The following is a 24,320-nucleotide window of genomic DNA, read 5'->3' as shown; positions in this document are numbered from 1 at the left end:
CCGAGGGACACAGGGGCCAAGCGAGCAGACAGATGCTACCCCAGCGTCAGACCGCAGGGCCAGACTGGCTGTGTAAACTCCCTTCCAGTGATGTCCTCTTTTTACCGTTCCTCTGGTAAATTCAGTACTGCTTTCCTTGGAGCATGTGTTTAAAAAGGAAATCCTAGATGTGTTCCAACATTACTGCCCACTTTGAGGTGGATTGATATCTACCTAGGACTTGTTTATTAAACCCACCTGCCTGAGTACTGTGACTTGACTGGAGTTTTCTTGAAGTCACTCCTGAAGCATTGTGATGGTTTTGTCTGACATTAATAGATTTTTAAAAATGATACGTGTTGGCGTATGGCTATGAAGAAAGGGGAGAATCTGTTGCTATTGCAAACCAATTATGGAGGCAACTTAAAAAGGAAATCTGAATTGTAACTATGTTTCTATTTATGTAAAATACGGTCCTTACCTTGCAGTCTGTAGTTGATGTGCACAGACACAGCAGTGGCTCGCGGGTTGCTCTTCTGCCATCTTCCTGTCCTCCTTCAGTCCCTGCATGTGTATAGGAACTTCAGTGAGATAATGGGGCATTTAACAGAGACTGCTCTGCAAAACACTGTCTTTAGTGTTTCTATTTTAAATTTGCTAGGATGTTAATTTATATGCACATAAAATACATAAAAAGAGAGTTCTGTGCCTATTGTGTATACCTAACCTAAAAGTAAATGCAGGATATTGATCCCAGAGGGAAAATAAGTTAGAGCATCTGTGTTCAAAGATTTTTGAAAGTTCTTATTTCAGGCTGAACCGTTGTTGGTGACCCGTGAAAGTCGCTCAGTCATGTCTGACTCTGCGAACGCATGGACTATACAGTCCATGGAATTCTCCAGGCCCGAATACTAGAGTGGGTAGCCTTTCCCTTCTCCAGGGGGTCTCTGCAACCCAGGGATCGAACCCAGGTCTCCTGCAGGCCAGGTGGATTCTTCACCAGCTGAGCCACCAGGGAAGCCTGAACACTTATCAGCAGTTAAGGATTTAACAAATGCTAGATTGGAAAGATAAAATAATAATCCTGCTACATTAAAACAGATTTTCTTAACGTCAAATTTTTTCAATGCAGTTGTAGGGAAGAAGTAGTTCCCCCTTACGGAAATATCAGTATGTTAATGCCTAAGAAGTCCTTTTTCGAAAAGTTACAAAAAAGACAAAAGGCGGAAAATTATGCCAATAAGGCACCACATGATGATGCAAAAAGATGGATACAGACAAGGCAAGAAGGAATAAAAACTAAGCATTATGCTAATGGGAAACCATCAGGCAAGTTAATTCGGGGGGGGGGGGGAGGGAACCTAATGGAAAACACTTGCTTCTATGCCATCAACCATCTTTGAATTCAGGTTTCATTGGATTTTTCACGAGAAACGTTTCATCACCTATACGTTGGCTTGTCGTCTACTTTGCGCAAAAGCCTGGAGCTCCTAACTACTAGGGGGTCTCCCATCCAAGTACTAACTAACCCTGCTTAGTTTCCCAGATCAGAAGACATCTGGCCCGTTCAGGGTGGTATCTCATCAGAGGGAGGCGGCTGCCGCCAGGCGCCTTCAAAGCCCTGCGCTGCGCCTCCCTCTCGCTCTGACCTGCTGGTCGAGCCAGCCCCGGCCGCACCTTCCCACGGGGCGCGCGCTGCACTTGAGCCGCACGACCGGCGCCCGAACTCGGGCCGGCCAGGCCCGGCAGCCCGGCCGACGCCGCCCCGTCCCCGCACACCGCCGCCCTGGCAAGCAAGCCTGGCCCGGCCCGGGGGCCCGGAGGGTTGCCGGGACCACGAGCGGCCGGCCGGTCGGGCGTGCAGGCCTGGGCTGGGGGTTGGGGTGAGGGGCGCGGAGGTCTCGGCGCCCACCCACCCTGGGCCTCTCCAGGCCCGCCCCCCGCTCGGGCCCCCCACCCACCCCTCCGGATCGCTGCTCAGGCCCAAGAGGCCCCGGAGGTGTCTGGCTTGCGGGCGGGCCGCCGCCGGCGACTGGAGCGCGGCAGCCCCGCCCCTTCGCCCGACCGCGGCCCCCCCTTGTCCCCCACGCCGCCCGCCAAGCACAGGACCTTCCTGAGAGAGCGGACGAGCGACAGGCAGGGGCACGGACACGGACACACACACAGACACTCGCACGCACCCAGGCCAAGGGAGACAGCCGGCCGGCGCAAGCTCCTCAGCCAGAGCCAGACCCACAGCGCCTGTGAGAGGCCGGGGATCAGGAGACTCAGAGGCAGAAAGAGACGAAGGTTCAGAGACAGACTCCCAGACGGCCAGAGGGAGATGAAGACAGACACGCGCGCGGACGGACACACACACACACACACAGACACACACACACAGGTGGAGACAGACAGAGGGAGACAGACCGACTGACAGAAGGCAAACGGGAGACAGACACGGGAGAGAGGATGGCATCCGATCTGAGACAGACACACTGGCACAACCGTGACCACCCCAGAGAGAGGCCCTGCGGAAGAAGCCGCTTCCCCAAGGGAGGGGGCGTTCCCTTGGGGCGGCCCAGGCTGGACGCGGTGCCCCGGGGCTGGCAGTCCCCCGTGGGGTCCCCAAGACTTCCTCGCAGCCGAAGTCTCAAAGGTCCCCTTCAGCTTGGCTACCTAAGGCAAGACCCAGCCCCCGCCCCCAGACCAGAGGGTGAGTGTGTGAGAGTGTGTGTGTGAGGGTGTCGGTGGGCGAGGCTGTGGTCAGGCCGACTGGGGGCCGGGTGCACACCCACGATGGACGGGGGAGGGTGTGGAGGCGTGGGGGTGGGGCTGGGGGTGGGGAATCTGTGTGGTCCTCTTGCTGTCTCTCTCTCCCTCTTTCTTCTTCTTCTTTTTTTTAAAGGTAAGATGTTTTTATTGAAATATTGGGACTATTCTCTGTACAGCAGCAGTCTCACTGAGAGGCAGTTTTGCCTCCCAAGTAACATTTGACAATGTTTGAAGACATTCTTGATTGTTCAATCTTGGGGAGGGGTGGTATGAGTATCTCCTGGGTAAATGACACAAATGAAAAATACTTCGGTTCAATTCTAAACACAGAGAATGTGCCAAATTCTCAAGAAACATTGTTCATATACTCAATTGACTTAATTTCCAAGGTCCTTATGCCTAGAGTAAGTAATCCAGAAACCACACCGTTTCTCGCCTGGCTTTACGCGGGACACGTGGGAGAACAAAAAGTAAGGTTTCACTCCATTCAATGACCTTAGTTTTCTCAGATGCAGTTTTCATAAGCTCACAAACTGCCGACCCACTCACCCTCCCCTGGGGTTGCAAATCTCTCCTTGGAGAAGCCAAAACAAAGAAAGCCCAATCCCGCACGGTGATCAGCGAAGTGCTGAGGAAACCGTCCCTCGGGATTTCAAGGCGCTGCTCCCGCAGAGGGCCTGCCCACCTAATCACTGCCGGGCAAATGAAGGAGTCCAACCTGCTCGAGAAACGCTCACTCAAGGGAGGCTTTGACGCCAGAGCCCCGGGCCCAGACCCCACAGAGAGCAATCCCTCCTCAGAGCCTCAAGGGCCAGGCCTCGGGGCCCGCTCCCCCAGGGCAGAAGGCGCGCGCTAGGGCGCGAGACTGGGGCGCCAAGAGGGCCTGGGACGCCCCGCGCACCCGCCCACCCGCCCTCCAAGAGTGGAGGAGGAGCCCGCCGGTCTCCGGCCTCCACCACCCCGGCCCCCGACTTACCGCGGTGCGCTGGGGGAGGGGAAGTGTCAGGAGTGAGGGGCTAGGCCGCACCACCACCCGCCGCTCAGAGAGCAGCGCGCGGCCGCCACGAAACCGTCGCCGCCGCCGTCTCCAGCACCGATACCGACCGCCGCCGCTCCGGGCGTAGCGCGTAGGGGGCCCGACTGCGTCGCACGCCGCCCGCCCGCCGTCAGAGGCTCGCTGCGCGCGCTCCGCCCTCGCTGTCTGTGCATTGGCTGACTCCGCCACCACTCTATCTACATCCGCCCTGTTCTTCACTGGACCACGGGTCTTTTGAAACCGAACGTGAGGGTTGTGAGGGTTGTCTCTGCCAGACTAGGACTCTCTCCCCTCTTTCTGAGTCTCCCTTCCCTGTGCTTTGCAGCTCTTCACCTGTCCGGGGCGGGGTGTGTCTGTGTGTTTCTGTGTGTGTCTTTGTGTGTGTGTCTTTGTGTGTCTCTGTCTCTGTGTGTGTGTGTGAGTGTGTGTGTGTGTGTGTGTGTGTGCCCGCGGTCGCCTGGGAGTACTGGGCTGGGGCTCGGGCTGGGGCAGCCCCCGGGATTGCCTGAGGCATGCCAAGGGAGCCCCAGATGGAGACCCGACTGTCATCTGGTTTCCTGGAAGCCAAATCCGGAGGCAACCCAGGCCCGCGGCGGGAGTCGGGGCCCCGGCCACCCACCGGGGGAGGGGCTGGGGCTGCGGGGACCCAAGAGTTGGGCCGCTGCTGTCTTCGAGGGCCGCCGGCAGGCCGGCTGGCCGGCCGGCCGGAAGGCAGGCGACGGCTCTGAGCGCGAAGGGTGCGAGGGGCCAGGGGCAGGTGGGGCTCGGGGCGGCCAACCGCGCCGGGGGAGCCAGGGCTAAAGGACAGGGGAGGCAAGAAGCCTACAGCACCCGGTATTCCCAGGCGGTCTCCCACCCAAGTACTAACCAGGCCAGACCCTGCTTCGCTTCCCAGATCAGACAAGATCTGGCGCGTTCAGGGTGGTATGGCCCTAGACGGAGGTGGCTGCAGCCAGGCGCCTTAAGAACCCTGCGTTGCGCCTCCCTTTCGGTCTGACTTGCCTGCCGGTCAGGCCAGCCGGCCACACCTCTCCAAGGGCCGCGGGCTGCACTTGAGCCGCACGACCTGCGACCGGACTCCGGTCGGCCAGTGCCGGCAGCCCGGCGGCCGTCCGACGCCGCCCGGCCTCCGCACACCGCCAACCCCGGTCAGAACCCACGTGGCCCGGCCCGGGGCCCCGGAGGGCTTCCTGGACCCCGAGTGGCCGGCTGGCCGTGCATGCCTGGGCCTGGGGTTGGGGTGAGGGACGCGGAGGTCTCGGCGCCCTCCCGCCCTGGGCCTCTCCAGGCCCGCCCCCTGTCGGCGCCCCCCCCACCCCCACCCCCCGCCCCACTCGCGAGCCACCGGCGTGGTCCACCCCAGCGCCTCAGCCCCGCCCCTTCGCCACACCGCGGCCCCCCTTGTCCCCACGCCGCCCGCCAAGCACGGGACCTTCCTGAGGGCCTTCAGAATCTTCCTTAAAGAGTTCTACGTGAATTGAAGACAGGATCTACTGGATTGTCACCAACTTCTAAAACAGACAGACAGACAAGTTACTTTGATCCTTCTTGCCTTACTGTGAGCTGTGACGGGAGGGAACCTCATGGCTGCTGCACTCAACGCTTTCATTCATTCTCTTGTTTCAAAACAGGGATTCATTGAGCTGCATGGGAGATGAATTCTGTCATTAGAAACGTTGCCACCAGGCTTAAGAAATATATTTATAACTCATTTCTTTCAGGAAACAGGTTTCAAGATCTCCATCAGAAGTCTTTTATTAAGATAAATCACAGCTTTGTCAGTTTCTCCAGAAGTACTCTTATTTTTCACTCCCAAGGAGAAGCGCACTAATAGAACTAAATGAACCTAGTAGGTTATTTTCTCTCTAATGGCACCTGTCTTTATTCATAGGAGTCCGGTCTACGTATTTCCTGGGCTTCCCTGGTGGCTCAGGTGGTGAAGAATCTGTCTGCAATGCAGGAGCCCTGGGTTCCACGGCTGGGTTGAGACGATCGCCTGGAGAAGGGAATGGCGACCTCTTCCAGTATTCTTGCCTAGAGAATTCCACGGACAGGGGAACTTGGAAGGCTACATAGTCCATGGAGTCACAAAGACTCGGACACAACTGAGCAACTAATACACGTATTTCTTACTATTTGCTTCGTGGAAGCAATCGTTCATAGCCTTTTATAGCACTTTCTAAAGAACGTGTGGTGCCTTTTTCTTTGATGTAAGCTGCACTAGGTCTTGGTTGCCACACATGGGATCTTTAATTGTGGCGTGCAAACTCTTACTTGCAGTGTATGGGATCTAGTTCACTGGCCAGAGATGGAACCCAGGCCCCTGCATTGGGAGCAGCCACTGGATGACCAGGGAAGCCCTCTAAAGAACTCTTCAAGTGCAACTTTCTGGATGTTCGCAGCAGCTCCGGGCAGTCCTAGTGATGATACTGTTCTGCACTCTCGAGCCCGTGTCCTCCCCGAGGGACACAGGGGCCAAGCGAGCAGATAGATGCTACCCCAGCGTCAGACCGCTGGGCCAGACTGGCTGTGTAAACTCCCTTCCAGTGATGTCCTCTTTTTACCGTTCCTCTGGTAAATTCAGTACTGTTTTCCTTGGAGCATGTGTTTAAAAAGGAAATCCTAGATGTGTTCCAACATTACTGCCCACTTTGAGGTGGATTGATATCTACCTAGGACTTGTTTATTAAACCCACCTGCCTGAGTACTGTGACTTGATTGGAGTTTTCTTGACGTCACTCCTGAAGCATTGTGATGGTTTTGTCTGACATTAATAGATTTTTAAAAATGATACGTGTTGGCGTATGGCTATGAAGAAAGGGGAGAATCTGTTGCTATTGCAAACCAATTATGGAGGCAACTTAAAAAGGAAATCTGAATTGTAACTGTGTTTCTATTTATGTAAAATACGGTCCTTACCTTGCAGTCTGTAGTTGATGTGCACAGACACAGCAGTGGCTCGCGGGTTGCTCTTCTGCCATCTTCCTGTCCTCCTTCAGTCCCTGCATGTGTATAGGAACTTCAGTGAGATAATGGGGCATTTAACAGAGATTGCTCTGCGCAACACTGTCTTTAGTGTTTCTATTTTAAATTTGCTAGGCTGTTAATTTATATGCAAATAAAAGACACAATAAGAGAGTTCTGTGCCTATTGTGTATACGTAACCTGAAAGTAAATGCAGGATATTGATCCCAGAGGGAAAATAAGTTAAGAGCGTCTGTGTTCAAAGATGTTTGAAAGTTCTTATTTCAGGCTGAACCGTTGTTGGTGACCCGTGAAAGTCGCTCAGTCATGTCTGACTCTGCGAACGCATGGACTATACAGTCCATGGAATTCTCCAGGCCCGAATACTAGAGTGGGTAGCCGTTCCCTTCTCCAGGGGGTCTCTGCAACCCAGGGATGGAACCCAGGTCTCCTGCATGCCAGGTGGATTCTTCACCAGCTGAGCCACCAGGGAAGCCTGAACACTTATCAGCAGTTAAGGATTTCACAAATGCTAGATTGGAAAGATAAAATAATAATTCTGCTACATTAAAACAGATTTTCTTAAGTTCAAATTTTTTCAATGCAGTTGTAGGGAAGAAGTCTTTCCCCCTTATGGACATATCAGTATGTTAATGCCTAAGAAGTCCTTTTTCGAAAAGTTACAAAAAAGAAAAAAGGCGGAAAATTATGCCAATAAGGCACCACATGATGATGCAAAAAGATGGATACAGACAAGGAAAGAAGGAATAAAAACTAAGCATTATGCTAATGGGAAACCATCATGCAAGTTAATTCAGGGGGAGGGGGGAACCTAATGGAAAACACTTGCTTCTATGCCATAAACCATCTTCGAATTCAGGTTTCATTGGATTTTTCACGAGAAACGTTTCATCACCTATACGTTGGCTTGTCGTCTACTTTGTGCAAAAGCCTGGAGCTCCTAACTACTAGGGGGTCTCGCATCCAAGTACTAACTAACCCTGCTTAGTTTCCCAGATCAGAAGACATCTGGCCCGTTCAGGGTGGTATGATCTCATCAGAGGGAGGCGGCTGGCGCCAGGCGCCTTCAAAGCCCTGCGCTGCGCCTCCCTCTCGCTCTGACGTGCCGGTCGAGCCGGCCCGGGCCGCACCTTTCCACGGGGCGCGCGCTGCACTTGAGCCGCACGACCAGCGACCGAACTCGGGCCGGCCAGGCCCGGCAGCCCGGCCGACGCCGCCCCGTCCCCGCACACCGCCGCCCTGGCAAGCAAGCCTGGCCCGGCCCGGGGGCCCGGAGGGTTGCCGGGACCACGAGCGGCCGGTTAGGCGTGCAGGCCTGGGCTGCGGGTTGGCGTGAGGGGCGCGGAGGTCTGGGCGCCCACCCACCCTGGGCCTCTCCAGGCCCGCCCCCCGCTCGGGTCCCCCACCCACCCCTCCGGATCGCTGCTCAGGCCCAAGTGGCCCCAGAGGTGTCTGGCCTGCGGGCGGGCCGGCCGCCGCCGGCGACTGGAGCGCGGCAGCCCCGCCCCTTCGCCCGACCGCGGCCCCCCCTTGTCCCCACGCCGCCCGCCAAGCACAGGACCTTCCTGAGAGAGCGGACGAGCGACAGGCAGGGGCACGGACACGGACACACACACAGACACTCGCACGCACCCAGGCCAAGGGAGACAGCCGGCCGGCGCAAGCTCCTCAGCCAGAGCCAGACCCACAGCGCCTGTGAGAGGCCGGAGGTCAGGAGACTCAGAGGCAGAAAGAGATGAAGGTTCAGAGACAGACTCCCAGACGGCGAGAGGGAGATGAAGACAGACACGCGCGCGGACACACACACACACACACACACACACACACACACACACACACACAGGTGGAGACAGACAGAGGGAGACAGACCGACTGACAGAAGGCAAACGGGAGACAGACACGGGAGAGAGGATGGCATCCGATCCGAGACAGACACACTGGCACAACCGTGACCACCCCAGAGAGAGGCCCTGCGGAAGAAGCCGCTTCCCCAAGGGAGGGGGCGTTCCCTTGGGGCGGCCCAGGCTGGACGCGGTGCCCTGGGGCTGGCAGTCCCCCGTGGGGTCCCCAAGACTTCCTCGCAGCTGAAGTCTCAAAGGTCCCCTGCAGCTTGGCTCCCTAAGGCAAGACCCAGCCCCCGCCCCCAGACCAGAGGGTGAGTGTGTGAGAGTGTGTGTGTGAGTGTGTCGGTGGGCGAGGCTGTGGTCAGGCCGACTGGGGGCCGGGTGCATACCCACGATGGACGGGGGAGGGTGTGGAGGCGTGGGGGTGGGGCTGGGGGTGGGGAATCTGTGTGGTCCTCTTGCTGTCTCTCTCTCCCTCTTTCCTCTTCTTCTTTTTTTTTTAAAAGGTAAGATGCTTTTATTGAAATATTGGGAATATTCTCTGTACAGCAGCAGTCTCACTGAGAGGCAGTTTTGCCTCCCAAGTAACATTTGACAATGGTTGAAGACATTCTTGATTGTTAAATCTTGGGGAGGGGTGTTATGAGTATCTCATGGGTAAAAGACACAAATGAAAAATACTTCGGTTCAATTCTAAACACAGAGAATGTGCCAAATTCTCAAGAAACATTGTTCATACACTTAATTGACTTAATTTCCAAGGTCCTTATGCCTAGAGTAAGTAATCCAGAAACCACACCGTTTCTCGCCTAGCTTTACGCGGGACACGTGGGAGAACAAAAAGTAAGGTTTCACTCCATTCAATGACCTTAGTTTTCTCAGATGCAGTTTTCATAAGCTCACAAACTCCCAACCCACTCACCCTCCCCTGGGGTTGCAAATCTCTCCTTGGAGAAGCCAAAACAAAGAAAGCCCAATCCCGCATGGTGATCAGCGAAGTGCTGAGGAAACCGTCCCTCGGGGTTTCAAGGCGCTGCTCCCGCAGAGGGCCTGCCCACCTAATCACTGCCGGGCACATGAAGGAGTCCAACCTGCTCGAGAAACGCTCACTCAAGGGAGGCTTTGACCGCCAGAGCCCCGGGCCCAGACCCCACAGAGAGCAATCCCTCCTCAGAGCCTCAAGGGCCAGGCCTCGGGGCCCGCTCCCCCAGGGCAGAAGGCGCGAGCTAGGGCGCGAGACTGGGGCGCCGAGAGGGCCTGGGACGCCCCGCGCACCCGCCCACCCGCCCTCCCAGAGTGGAGGAGGAGCCCGCCGGTCTCCGACCTCCACCACCCCGGCCCCCGACTTACCGCGGTGCGCTGGGGGAGGGGAAGTGTCAGGAGTGAGGGGCTAGGCCGCACCACCACCCGCCGCTCAGAGAGCAGCGCGCGGCCGCCACGAAACCGTCGCCGCCGCCGTCTCCAGCACCGATACCGACCGCCGCCGCTCCGGGCGTAGCGCGTAGGGGGCCCGACTGCGTCGCACGCCGCCCGCCCGCCGTCAGAGGCTCGCTGCGCGCGCTCCGCCCTCGCTGTCTGTGCATTGGCTGACTCCGCCACCACTCTATCTACATCCGCCCTGTTCTTCACTGGACCACGGGTCTTTTGAAACCGAACGTGAGGGTTGTGAGGGTTGTCTCTGCCAGACTAGGACTCTCTCCCCTCTTTCTGAGTCTCCCTTCCCTGTGCTTTGCAGCTCTTCACCTGTCCGGGGCGGGGTGTGTCTGTGTGTTTCTGTGTGTGTCTTTGTGTGTGTGTCTTTGTGTGTCTCTGTCTCTGTGTGTGTGTGTGAGTGTGTGTGTGTGTGTGTGTGTGTGTGCCCGCGGTCGCCTGGGAGTACTGGGCTGGGGCTCGGGCTGGGGCAGCCCCCGGGATTGCCTGAGGCATGCCAAGGGAGCCCCAGATGGAGACCCGACTGTCATCTGGTTTCCTGGAAGCCAAATCCGGAGGCAACCCAGGCCCGCGGCGGGAGTCGGGGCCCCGGCCACCCACCGGGGGAGGGGCTGGGGCTGCGGGGACCCAAGAGTTGGGCCGCTGCTGTCTTCGAGGGCCGCCGGCAGGCCGGCTGGCCGGCCGGCCGGAAGGCAGGCGACGGCTCTGAGCGCGAAGGGTGCGAGGGGCCAGGGGCAGGTGGGGCTCGGGGCGGCCAACCGCGCCGGGGGAGCCAGGGCTAAAGGACAGGGGAGGCAAGAAGCCTACAGCACCCGGTATTCCCAGGCGGTCTCCCACCCAAGTACTAACCAGGCCAGACCCTGCTTCGCTTCCCAGATCAGACAAGATCTGGCGCGTTCAGGGTGGTATGGCCCTAGACGGAGGTGGCTGCAGCCAGGCGCCTTAAGAACCCTGCGTTGCGCCTCCCTTTCGGTCTGACTTGCCTGCCGGTCAGGCCAGCCGGCCACACCTCTCCAAGGGCCGCGGGCTGCACTTGAGCCGCACGACCTGCGACCGGACTCCGGTCGGCCAGTGCCGGCAGCCCGGCGGCCGTCCGACGCCGCCCGGCCTCCGCACACCGCCAACCCCGGTCAGAACCCACGTGGCCCGGCCCGGGGCCCCGGAGGGCTTCCTGGACCCCGAGTGGCCGGCTGGCCGTGCATGCCTGGGCCTGGGGTTGGGGTGAGGGACGCGGAGGTCTCGGCGCCCTCCCGCCCTGGGCCTCTCCAGGCCCGCCCCCTGTCGGCGCCCCCCCACCCCCACCCCCATCGCCACCCCCCGCCCCACTCGCGAGCCCCCGGCGCCGTCCACCCCAGCGCCTCAGCCCCGCCCCTTCGCCCCACCGCGGCCCCCCTTGTCCCCACGCCGCCCGCCAAGCACGGGACCTTCCTGAGGGCCTTCAGACTCTTCCTTAAAGAGTTCTACGGGAATTGAAGACAGGATCTACTGGATTTTCACCAACTGCTAAAACAGACAGACAACAGTTCCTTTGATCCTTCTTGCCTTACTGTGAGCTGTGACGGTAGGGAACCTCATGGCTGCTGCACTCAACGATTTCATTCATTCTCTTGTTTAAAAACAGGGATTCATTGAGCTGCATGGGAGATGAATTCTGTCATTAGAAACGTTGCCACCAGGCTTAAGAAATGTATTTATAACTCATTTCTTTCAGGAAACAGGTTTCAAGATCTCCATCAGAAGTCTTTCATTAAGATAAATCACAGCTTTGTCAGTTTCTCCAGAAATACTCTTACTTTTAACTCCCAAGGAGAAGCGCACTAATAGAACTAAATGAACCTAGTAGGTTATTTTCTCTCTAATGGCACCTGTCTTTATTCAAAGGAGTCCGGTCTACGTATTTCCTGGGCTTCCCTGGTGGCTCAGGTGGTGAAGAATCTGTCTGCAATGCAGGAGACCTGGGTTCCACGGCTGGGTTGAGAAGATCGCCTGGAGAAGGGAATGGCGACCTCTTCCAGTATTCTTGCCTAGAGAATTCCACGGACAGGGGACCTTGCAAGGCTACATAGTCCATGGAGTCACAAAGACTCGGACACAACTGAGCAACTAATACACGTATTTCTTACTATTTGCTTCGTAGAAGCAATCGTTCATAGCCTTTTATAGCACTTTCTAAAGAACGTGTGGTGCCTTTTTCTTTGTTGTAAGCTGCACTAGGTCTTGGTTGCCACACATGGGATCTTTAATTGTGGCGTGCAAACTCTTACTTGCAGTGTATGGGATCTAGTTCACTGGCCAGAGATGGAACCCAGGCCCCTGCATTGGGAGCAGCCACTGGATGCCCAGGGAAGCCCTCTAAAGAACTCTTCAAGTGCAACTTTCTGGATGTTCGCAGCAGCTCCGGGCAGTCCTAGTGATGATACTGTTCTGCACTCTCGAGCCCGTGTCCTCCCCGAGGGACACAGGGGCCAAGCGAGCAGATAGATGCTGCCCCAGCGTCAGACCGCAGGGCCAGACTGGCTGTGTAAACTCCCTTCCAGTGATGTCCTCGTTTTACTGTTCCTCTGGTAAATTCAGTACTGCTTTCCTTGGAGCGTGTGTTTAAAAAGGAAATCCTAGATGTGTTCCAACATTACTGCCCACTTTGAGGTGGATTGATATCTACCTAGGACTTGTTTATTAAACCCACCTGCCTGAGTACTGTGACTTGATTGGAGTTTTCTTGACGTCACTCCTGAAGCATTGTGATGGTTTTGTCTGACATTAATAGATTTTTAAAAATGATACGTGTTGGCGTATGGCTATGAAGAAAGGGGAGAATCTGTTGCTATTGCAAACCAATTATGGAGGCAACTTAAAAAGGAAATCTGAATTGTAACTGTGCTTCTATTTATGTAAAATACGGTCCTTACCTTGCAGTCTGTAGTTGATGTGCACAGACACAGCAGTGGCTCGCGGGTTGCTCTTCTGCCATCTTCCTGTCCTCCTTCAGTCCCTGCATGTGTATAGGAACTTCAGTGAGATAACGGGGCATTTAACAGAGATTGCTCTGCGCAACACTGTCTTTAGTGTTGTAAGAGGGTCCTCCTCGTTGGAAAAGTTAAAGCAAATCTGGTGCAAACATGGATTGCCGCCAGCAGATCAGCGCCGGCCAGCTCCTTATTTCTCGAGTGCGGACTCAGGACACAGCCCAGTCGCCAAGCTCGGTATGTCCACTCTGGACAGGAACCCTGGTGAGGAGACGTGGCCTCCCAGACGTACCTGCCCTGAGGAGCTGCCCTGGCTCAGCTCACGATCATTGCACACGGAAAGCGTGAAGGCTTTCTTGTCCGTCTGGCCTCTAAGTGCGAGCGTGACGGTGGTGGGCTCACCCTGCACAGATGCGCTTGTTCTCAGCATATCTGCTCCGCTCTCTGTGCCCCGGAGGGCTCACCAGAGCCACCTTTTGAGAAATGGAGGTGCTGAGAGTTCCCCGGAGGTTTGATGAAGAGTCTCAGTAAAGGAGCTTCTTATGAGTTGAGTTTAACCGGCGGTGACCACAAGCAGCAGCCCCCGCGAGGAGGCTGCCCCCCAGGGATGGGGTACAGCAGGTCCCCAGGAGCCCGCCCGCCCCCTGGGGGCTCAGCTGTCTCAGCCGGCAATGCTGCGGGGTGCCCTTGCTGGAGCCCCCGCAGCTTCCTCTGATACAGAGAGACCCAGTCCCTGGCGGGCACCTGCTCAGGGCCGTGCCCCCAGAACCCAGAGCTGGCCGCTGTGCCCTGCCTGGGCGAGAGCCTTCTAAGCGCGCAGCGTTCACAGCTCCTGGAGAATGCTTCCCTGCACTCAGCGGCGCCCCCGGGCGTTCTGTCCTCTCGCCGTCTCCCCTGGCTCAGGCGGTCAGCGCTGCATGCGAAGCGCTAGGGCTCCCTCCTTGTGGCTGGGACCCAGTGTTAGGAGGGCAGGGTCATTCCAGGAGCAGGCCTGGCATGTTCTCCCTGCGCTGATGATGGGGCGGTGGGGGCCGGCCTCTGCCCCCGCCCGCCCCTCCGCGCCTGGGCTCCCGGTTCTGCCACCTGTCCTCTCTGCCACTGCTGCCCTGGCCGGGGTGTGGCTGGTCCCGGGGCCCCCTAGACCTCAGGAAACGTCTGGTGAGCACAGGAGATGGAGATACTCACGGCCACGCCGCCAACCGCCAGTCCCGCCCGCACGCTCCTCTCCCTCCCCAGGCGGCCCCACCTCAGGGCGGCCATTCTCGGCCTTTTGGTGGAAAACAAAAATGTCGTTTCACATTCAATTTGTTCTGGATCAGTGTCTCTCTTAGGTATTGGTTAAACATATGAATAATCCATATTTAATCTTACGTTGTGTTTGGTTCAGGAACTTGAAGTTGGTAGACTTGCTCCCTGTAGAACAGACTCGATGCCTGTCTCCCTTCTGGGACCGCGGTTGAGCCCTGGGGCCTAGTGTTTTCTGTGGGTGTGCTTGCCGGGGTGGGGGTGGGGGGCGCTCTTTGCATGAGATGTTGGGATTGAGGCCTTTGCATGGCTGCTGCCTGCTGCTCTGACCCTGTGACCCTTGTCTCCAAGTTCGGTTGCCCCTCCCCTGCAGAGTGAAGGTGCTCCTGTCCCCCACTCACCAGTCCTAATCGTTCTGCTCTTTTGTATCCCTAACCACGTAACATCAGGAGGATGAGGAGGGAAGCTGGGCTCAGGTTGGAGACTTTCTGTAATGTATTCTTCACTATATATATAGCAACAAAAAGACTGGGAGGATGAGAATTTGTAATTTACTTTTCTTGATGTTTTCAACACCTTGATTTAGTCAGAATACTGGTAACGGTTTGAAAGCATTAGCTGAAGCAAAGCACAAGATTAAAGAGAACGTCTCATGGGCAGTTTTGAACATCTCTGGTAGTTAATTCTCATGGACATAAATCTCTTTGATACACGTTCTTTCCTGCAAAGCCCTATGGCTTGGGCAGCTACTTGGGTGGTGTGTTTCAGTCCCCGGTGGGGTAGCGTCAGTTACGAGATCTGCTAATGAGAAAATCATGTTTAAATAAATTTCCAACACAAGAGTTGCCATAGAGACGCTGCCTCTGTCGGTATTTACCGTGGACTGTCCTAATCCTATGTGTTCCAAAGTCTTTCCTACTGATGGACTTCTCAGAAATTGAGCCTACTCTTGCTTAATGCACATGTTGAATTTGTAGGTCCCCAGTTGAACTCAAAAGCAAAAACTCTGTCACAACTGTTTTGCAACCTTGCTTTGAGACAGTTTGATTGAAAACAGTGATTTTCCTGCCTGTGACCCCACCGACTTTGTTCTGTGACACTCGACAAGTCCAAGTCTACCAGGTGTGGGCAGGAGTTTCCCTGAGGGGCTCCCTAGTGGCAGTGCTGTGTATGGACCCTGAAAGATACCTGTGTAACCAAAGAATCAAAGGAATTCTGAATCAGAGTTTTCCTGACCACAAGCTGAGAGGTGAAACACCCATTTCCCTCTATTTGTGCTTCAGAAGTAAAGCCAATTATATCACTTAACAGAAGAGCAAAGTGGCTATAATATGATTCTGTGAACTCCCCCTCGCCTTGATGCCAGGAGCCGTTATGGGGGGTCCCGCCCGTGACAAAGTCATGAAGAAAATACTGTGCAGGCAAGGCCGTCCGGGACCCCATCCATGGCGAGGTCATGAGGAAAATACCTGACAGGCAAGGCCGTCTAGGATAAGGGACCCTCCAGGTTGGCCTCAGCCTCTACCCTACCCTATATCCTCCCCCTTTATCTGCTGTTGTTCTTATTTGCCCTGCTGCAGATTCTTGTGTTGCCTGCCGAGAGCTCACCTGCTCTTCTTTCACTGAATAAAGACCAACTTAAAAGCTAATTAATAAATCTCCTGGACACTGGTACCCTATGAAGGGGCCAGGGATGAAGGAAATGCTTCAGTTCAATCCCTTTTGCTGGCATTCTGGCTTGTTTGATAGATATGTGCTCTCATTGCACAATATGCTCATGACTGTTCTAAACATCCTGAGCACAGTACACTAACAAAAGAAACTATTAAGCATAGGCCCCTTCGCGGGGTGAGAAAAGCTCCACAAATATTATAGCCACATATACGCCTAATAGAAAATAGTTTAGATAGAGATTAGCTGGCGACTTCTTGCAGGTAATTAACTTTTAGACTAAGAGCCTATTTTGTGCCATATCTTCTGTTTTTGCAATCCCTTGCATTTCTGTTCTGTGAAAAATGTAATCCTATCTAGTTCCCATGGAGATGACACCTAATAGAAAGAAAATAGATTAACCACAAAAAAGACAGGGTTGGCTACTGAAATTGCTTAAAGTTGCACCAGGTGCAAGCCATAAATTGTCAACAGGCCTGAAAGCCAAGAGATATTATACATAGAGATTAACCATTAATAAGGCCCTAATAGGCACAGAGCCCTTTGGGGGGTGAAGAAGCCCTATTAAAAAATACAAAAAATATTGTTTTAAAAGTGGTTATTAGATCAACGTTAGATTGATGTTAATGTGCTGAGGTTGTGCAGTAGAAACTATTGTTAATGTAGTTGCAGATCTAGTAAAATAAGAGTTTAGCCCTAGTGTAAAAACAATAAGATAATTGTTAATTTTAACCAAGAGCGCTAAACAGGGGCTGCCTCACCAGAGCCACAGAGTCTTTGTGTGTTAAACTTTTTAGATAAATTTAGCTGAGAATTTCTGCAAAAAGACTGACTTTTATGTTAACAAGATTGTATTTCTATTATGTTACAACTTGCTGTACCATGAGACTCCCAATTTTCTGTTTTCTGCTAACCTCAAGGCCAGAAGATAATGTACAAAAAATCTATGGGAAAAGACTCTCATAAACAGAAAATATACAGAGCACACCTGGTTTCGTGAAGGACAAGCTGATGTTGTTAAACTAAGTCTGTATGCTTATCTGCCCCTTAGAAATGTACCAACTTAGGGTATAAAGGCTATGGTGAAAAATAAAGCAACTGCCAGACTCTGCCGCACCTTCCTGGTCTGGTCTCTCTCTCTCTCTCTCTCTCTCTCTCTCTCTCATTCGCCGACGCCGTTCATCCTGAGGGTTCCCCTGGATCCTGCTGGGGCTGGACCCCGGCACCTTGACTTAGGTATTCTGTGCCTCTGCTCCAGATAAATATCCTCATTAATTATTTAACCCAGTCAGTAATGACCATCAGTGAATTGAAAAGAGCGCATTTCACTGTTACTTAAATATCAGTATATTTTACACTAAGAGGCAGAACTTTGCCTGCATCTTGGGAATTACGCTGACATATAAATTAAGCTGAACGTTTGCTTTTTGCAATGGAAATCCAAACAAGGAAGAGCCATGCCAACGACGCCAGAATTGCTAAGTTTTGGTCTTCAGCGTAAGCAAGGACCCCTTTCTGTGAAGCCATCAAGGGCAGATGACGTAACGTGCATCTCCCCTGTGCTGGCACACAGTGACCTGCTCCTGAGCCAAAGGGAAGTTTGAGATGGCCTCGGGCTCTCCGGCAGAAGACATCAAGCTGTGGTCAGAGATTTTAATGTCTTAATTTAGCCAGTAGCATCACCCAGGGGTCTGCATGGGACTGTGCTATCCACTGGTGGTACCGGATTGAACGGGATCCATGCCATCACTCTCACCTAGTTCAGAGTTCAGAAAACTGATTTGTGTTTGTGACCGTTTCAGTGATGGAAAAAACAGACCCTACAGAGTCTCTTCTGTGCCAAATGTTCTCTTTCCCTGAGAGAGCCCTGTTGTGTGCATTTTTTCCACGGGCTGGGATGACAGCCCAGGAGATGTGGGTCTCCCTGGGACTGAGCCTGATCCTCCCAGGAACTTATATTATCGACCACTAAAATGTGAATAGACTATATAATGAGTGAACAAAAATGAGGAGTTTTCTCCTTCCATGGAGTCCTCTATTTAGCAAAGTCTTTGCATTCTGTGTCTATTTAAAAATCCATAATCAACAAGTAAGAAAATAATACCACATATTCATGCTCTAAGTGTCAGGCTTATGAGATGAGAGTTGTAATTGAAAGAGTGAAAACACATGATACTGTGATGATGTAAAAATGTTTCATGTTTATCTCCACTCATGATTATTTATAGAAATGTATTTTCTAATAGAAAGTTGTTTTTTTTTTTTTTATTAGAACTTGTGTTCTTGTTGGAGTTTTTATGATTCCTTCTAGCTTTTTTGGTGTAAATAGTAGATCAGAGGCCAATTTCTGAAACAATCCACACTGGTAGTCAGGAAGTATTAGGTCCAAGAATTCCATAGCGTACGGAATTCCTCAGCACATACCTTAGTCTTCTTGGACTGAAGAACGTCAAGTGCCTTCTTTGGTGTGTGTGTATATACATGTCAGGTGTCTACTGTCACTGTGCAGATCTTGCACATATTCCATTAGATCTATTCCTGAGGAGTTCATAGGTTTTGATGACATTATAATAAAGGGTATTCTTCAAAATGTCAATTTCTGGCTTATTTCTAGTATTTAGAAATAGAGTGCATTTTTACATGTTGACCTTGTATACTGCAACTTTGCTGAACTCACTTTCATGCTTGTAACTGTTTTGTCGATTCATTTTCCATGTTAATCATCATGTCATCAGCAAAGACAGTTGTATTGCTTTTTCAGTTCATGTGATTTCGATTTCTTTTTTCTTGTCTTGTTACAGTGGCTAGGAGTTCCAGTACAGAGTGGAATAAAAGACATAAGAGCAGACGTCCTTGCTCTGTTCCTGATCTTTGGGAGAAAGCACCATATGATGTCAGCTCTACATGTTTCATAGATGCTATTCCTGAGGTTGAGGCAGTTTTCTTCCATTCCTAGATTGCTAAGATTTCCACATATCAATGATGAATATTGTCAGATGCCTTTTCTCTATCTTTTAAGGTAATACTGTGGTTTTTATTTTCAGCCCATTGATGTGGTGGATTTCACTGATTTTTTCCAAATGTTGGCCTAACCTTATGTTCTTGGGATAAACCCTGCTTGTCATGATACCTTGTACTTTTCAATGATAACTGATTTCCTGATGAGTCTTTAAGGAATTTTGCACCTGTGTCTCAGAGGCATACTGATATTCTTGTAATATGTTTGTGTGGTTTTGGTATCAAGAGAATTCTGACCTCAGAATGAGTTGGGTGTTATTTTTGTCACTATTTTGGAATAGTTTGTGTTAACTGGGATTTTCTTCATAGCTGTTTGTTAGGATTCACTGGTAAAGTCATTTAGGGTAGAGATTTTGTGTGTGTGGGTGTGTGGGTGGATAGGATTTCTAACTACAGATTTGAGTTTTAATAGATCCAGGTCATCTGTTTCTTACTGAGTGGCTCTCGTAGGTTGTGTCTTTCAAGAAAGTAGGGTATGTTATCTAAGCTGCCTAACATTGTTCACAGTTTGCCCTATCCTTCCAGTGTCTGTAGGATCTGTACTGATGCTCCCTCTGTGATTCTTGACATTGGTAGTTTATGTCTTCTCTTCTTTCTTCATCACTCTGCTTAGTCAATTTTACTGATATTTCTGAAGAACCTGATTTTAGTTTCTTCATTTCGTTTTGTTTCTCTGGTTCCCATTTCATTGATTTTTGCTCTTTCTTTTTCTTCTTTCTGCTTACTGTGGATTTCATTTGTTCTTTTATTAGTGTTTTAAGATCGAGTCTTAGACTATTGACTCACAATCTCTCTCATTTGTGTAAGTATTTAATACTCTCCATTTCCCTCCAGGTGCTGATTTAACCATGTCCTGCAGTTTTTAGCATATTGTATGTTCACTGTTATCCACTTCAAATTATTTCCCGTTTCATTTGTGATTTCTTCTTTGCCACATGAATTCTTTAGACATATGCTAATTTCCTGATGTTTGGGAGATTCCTGGATATCAGGGTTTTTTTTAATTGCTATTTTGATTCTGCTGAGATCAGAAAACATCCTTTGCATGATTTTAGTCACTTTAAGTATGCTGAGATTGGTCTGTCTTTTGAAGAATGTCTTGTGTCCCCTTGAAAAGAGTGTTATCGTGCTGCTGTTGGACGGAGTGCTCTATAAAGTGTTCAGTGAGATCAGGTTGGGTGATAGTGCTGTTTAAGAGGGCTTCCCTGGTACCTCAGATGGTAAAGAATCTGCCTGCAATGTGCGAGACCTGGGTTTGATCCTTGGGTTGGGAAGATCCCCTGGAGGAGCATTGGCAACCCACTCCAGTATTCTAGCCTGGAGAATTGTTTAAAAGCTTCTACATCCTCACTGACCTTGGATGGTTGTCTGCTTGGCTTCCTTGTTCAATCAGTTATTGAGTCACTGAGAGGAAGATTGGGGTCCTTGACTGTAATTGTGGGTTTGTCTATTTCTTCTTTCAGTCGAGTTTAGTTCTTGTATTCCTTATCTCTTCTTTTTAAACCTATTTTTAATTCACTTAACTGACTTTGAAATTAGCAGATGTTTTGCTAGAGAAATTTAGAAAACAAAGTGTTCAAACTAAAATTAAAGCCAGCCAGAGATGTTTTTAGTGAGTAGAGTTAGGTTGATCCTTCAAACTTGTTCATGAGTCATGGTCATTCTTTGTTGATATATTATTATATTACATATAAAAGCTATTTCAGAGAAGTAATGTGCAGTCAGTTACAGTTTTATCATGGTTTGGTCGATAGGTTAAATTTATTACCACAGATGAGTCATAGACTTCTAATGGTGTAGTTTCTTTGTCTAAAAGTTTGCCAGCAAATTTAAAAGGTAGCAAATAAAACATCAAATTATTTTGAAGTTATGAGCAACAATGTTATCTTTAGCTTAGCCTTTGAGAATATGTAATTGTTTAAAAATCCATTTTTAAGATGACTTAAATGGCCCTTGTGACTGTTTCCATGGGGTTTTTTTTGTTGTTTTTTCCTGAATTAACCATCCTTAGTTATTGAAAGCAGACCCTCGCATACAGGGACGTGAGCCTCGAGCGGATCGGCACCGAGTGACTGCCCAGCCTGGGCCTCCGGCAGCACCGCAGCTACGTCATGGAGTGCCTTGTGGACACGCGGATGCTGGACCACTTGACCAAGAAAGACCTTTGCGGACAGCTGAAAATGGTTGATAGTTTTCACAGGTCAGTCAGTGCAAGTAGTTCTTACTAGTTGGCTGAGAGACGTTTGCCTGTGGCCAGGTCTAAATTTTTTCTTTTTCTCTTGGAAACAGAAACAGTTTGCAGTGTGGAATTGTGTGCCTGTGAAGGTTGAATTATGACCGAAAAGAACTGGAAAGGAAAAGAGAAGAAAGCCAGAATGAACTAGCACAGAATGAAAGGCTAGTACAGTCCTATTTCTCGGTTCCCAGTGTACAAGCCGCCTCAGAGGTTTCCTGTTGGAAAGAAAAACTCAGGACATGCTTTCCGAGGAGAAATCACACCTCGCATCATTACAGGGGAGGGGGTGGGAAGGAGTGTTTGAGATCGGCCTCTGTGGCCAGAGAACTTGTGCTCTGCCCTCGGGCCCACATCGCTCTGCAGCTTGTGTGTCTTGAGGGGAGAGCACTTCCCCACGACTCTGGAGATCTCCCTGTGACTGTGCCATGCGTCCTGTTCCACTCACAAATGCTGCTGCAGGCGGCCGATCACTCCAGAGCCGAGAAGGGCAGGGCCCGCTGTGCACGCCTGTGAGTGTGAAGAACACTGCTCTGGCCCCCCGTCAAAGGACTTGAGGAGGCAGCATGGTCCTGTGCCCAGGCCAGAGGGGGTGTCCTTGACGATGGAGTGGGAACCTCTCCGCTGGGGCGGGAGGAAGCCGGAGGCACTTCAGTTGCCAGGCGGGTGGGGAGGCCGGAGGGGACGCGGGCTGTCCATGCGGGGTCTCCCTGGGACAGTGCCTCGCTGTGCGCTTGTGGCTCTGAGCGCCTGAGTACAACGGAGCGATTCTCAATAAGGCGTTAGCTGTAGGGCTTCCCTGGTGGTCCAGCGGGTTAGAATCATCCGCCTGCTAATGCAGGGGACAATAGTTCGATCCCAGGCCTGGGAAGGCCCCATACGCCATGAGGTGACAAGCCCCCGTGCCCTCGAGCCTGGGTTCCACAACAAGAGAAGCCACTGCACTGTGAAGCCTGACCGTGATAACCGGAGAAAGTGTGCACACAGCACCAGAGACACATCACAGCCGAGAATAAATAAAATAAAATTTCAAAACGGATATTCCCCATTAAACACAGGGTAAGACCTCCCCGAACGTTCAGAAAATAGATCACTGATAGCAGTAACAGTAACAAAACTTATTGAACGAGGCCAGGTACCTTCACAGGTTCATTCACTTAATCCTTACTATCGCCCTGTGCATGTAAGTGCCGTTTTCATCTCCAGTTTTTACTAAGAAGGAAAGTAAAGATAAAAATACGGCTGGGGAGATGGCCCGTTGAAAGCTCACCTTGGTGTGATTGAGTTCATTTGAGTCATTAGAAAACCTATTTAAATTTTGCTATTTAAGTTTTAGTCTCCCTCAAAGTTATTTTATATTGAAACGTTGGTTTCTGCTTAGGAATGGTGTCTGTGAGTTGTGTTTTGGGGAGCAACTGGATGGCCTTACCCTATTCCAGGCCCTGTGTGCTTGGGGGGCTGTTTCATAAGTGTACTGAAAACACACAAAACATTAATTCCTCTGACACACAACCGTGACTCGTTCAGCCCCACACTGTGGTTCTCCTCTTCATGGGACGTTAAGGAGACGTCAGTGTGACAAGGAGACTCGGACACCTGAAGAAGCATCCATGGGCTCTGTTCAGTGTGAGACAGGGCTGGTTACAGCTTGAAAATGTTTCCATGGCAAATGACAGTGTGTTGTATTATATAGCAAGATGTGATTTCTCCAAAGTGAGAAGTGAAACCTGCTAACTGTCAGGAGGAATGTCCTCCCGGGCAACCAGGGTGGTCCAGTTAGGGTGCAGTCAGGGTCCTGGCACGCGTGTTACCCCACCCTTGCCACGCTCCTCTGGTCCCAGTTTGGGCAAATCAGTCACATGGTCATCACGAATGGGGTCAAATACACGTGGACAAAAGTGCAGTAGCAAACTCGGCCATTTAAAGGGCTAGTGGCTTTTTGTTTTTGTCCTTTGTTTTAAAATCTGTCTTGTTTTCTGTCCTGTAATTTCCAAGGATGATGATAACAGCTTGAGGAGGGCGCCCCCTTGGAGGAAAACATTCAGACCACAGCATGTCTGTGGCTCAGCTGCTGCGTGCGCAGAGTCTCTGCCCGCAAACCGCCGGGTCCCGTCCTCACTGTCCCCACCCTCGGGCCCCTGCACGCTGTCAGTCGATGGGGCGAAGGAAGAAGGTGAGGCCGAGAGAGGTCCTCCCCCGAGTTCAGCCGGGCCGTAAGTATACCGGCTTGGCAGTTGTCCTTTCAAACCCAGCTCTGGTTTTCCCTCTGACGGCCTCTCTGCCAGAGAACGCTGCTCGTCCAGGCTGGGTGCCCGGGGCCGCTGTGTCCCCACTTGATGGCAAGACAGACGGCCAGACAGCCTGGGCCGGGGTCAGGCTCTGTGGCTCAGACGCCTTGTGCACGCGCCCCCCATGCCGCCAGGGTCCCGTCCGTGACAGCGGCGTCTCAGGGGCTCTTTTCTCCCCGGTTGGCGGTGCCGGCCACACTGGGGGATCCCAGAGGGAGTGTGCGCTCACCCCGAGGGAGCGGGGCCTGGAGGGTCTCTTTGGTGCCATTTTGTTCCTGTTATTAGCCCTTCCCATGAGTAGATTTATAAGCTTTGCTCTCACTTGCTCTCACAGAGCAAAGTGTTAAGCTGGGCACTTTCGGTGAGGGGGCTTACAGGGAAGCAGCATCGTCTCTTCACCAGAACTCAATAATACGCTTAACCAGGGGTGGGGGAGACCCAGTGACTCTCTCCTGTTTTAAACAGCATTTTCCTTCCAAGGAGCATGCAGCTCATTTTTACAAATCTTAACTGCAGCTTAGCTTTAGTCGATTGACGAGTCTTACTGCTTGCTTTTTTATTTTCCATTCTCCTCATTATAAATCCAACATTTCCCTGCCAGATGCACACGCTGGCATAGACATTAGAGTTTAGATAAATTAGAAAGAATCCTAGAAAGAGGTGTTGGGAATATAATATATGGCAGATGACCTTTTACAAACCCCGTGAGATAGGCAGGGCATAAACTGTGTAACTGGCTTGTTTTCAAGGCTTTTGAAGTCGCAGTGCAGCAGGTGTCCGGGGCGCTTAGAATCAGAGGGTTTAGATAGGTGGCCTGCTCCATCAGCAGCCCCCGCTGTCTTCAGCCCTCTCTGGAACCCTGGCCAGAGA

The 24,320-nt window shown here is 51.9% G+C and overlaps 1 long non-coding RNA gene and 2 pseudogenes across 1 annotated transcript; 1 reads left to right on the top strand and 2 right to left on the bottom strand.

Annotated features, from left to right (window-relative positions):
- Window positions 1-4,588: 4,588 nt before the first annotated feature.
- LOC122688906 lies at window positions 4,589-4,707 on the bottom strand (annotated as a pseudogene).
- A 6,122-nt stretch (window positions 4,708-10,829) lies between these two features.
- On the bottom strand, window positions 10,830-10,948 carry LOC122688905 (annotated as a pseudogene).
- A 7,847-nt stretch (window positions 10,949-18,795) lies between these two features.
- LOC122688489 lies at window positions 18,796-21,607 on the top strand. Its single transcript, XR_006339476.1, has 3 exons — window positions 18,796-18,930; window positions 20,968-21,129; window positions 21,219-21,607. It is a non-coding gene; the product is annotated as an uncharacterized LOC122688489 (long non-coding RNA).
- Window positions 21,608-24,320: the final 2,713 nt, after the last annotated feature.

Source organism: Cervus elaphus, chromosome 33, assembly GCF_910594005.1.
Source record: "Cervus elaphus chromosome 33, mCerEla1.1, whole genome shotgun sequence".
Lineage (NCBI taxonomy): Eukaryota > Metazoa > Chordata > Mammalia > Artiodactyla > Cervidae > Cervus > Cervus elaphus.
This window is presented reverse-complemented; position numbering and strand designations above follow the sequence as displayed.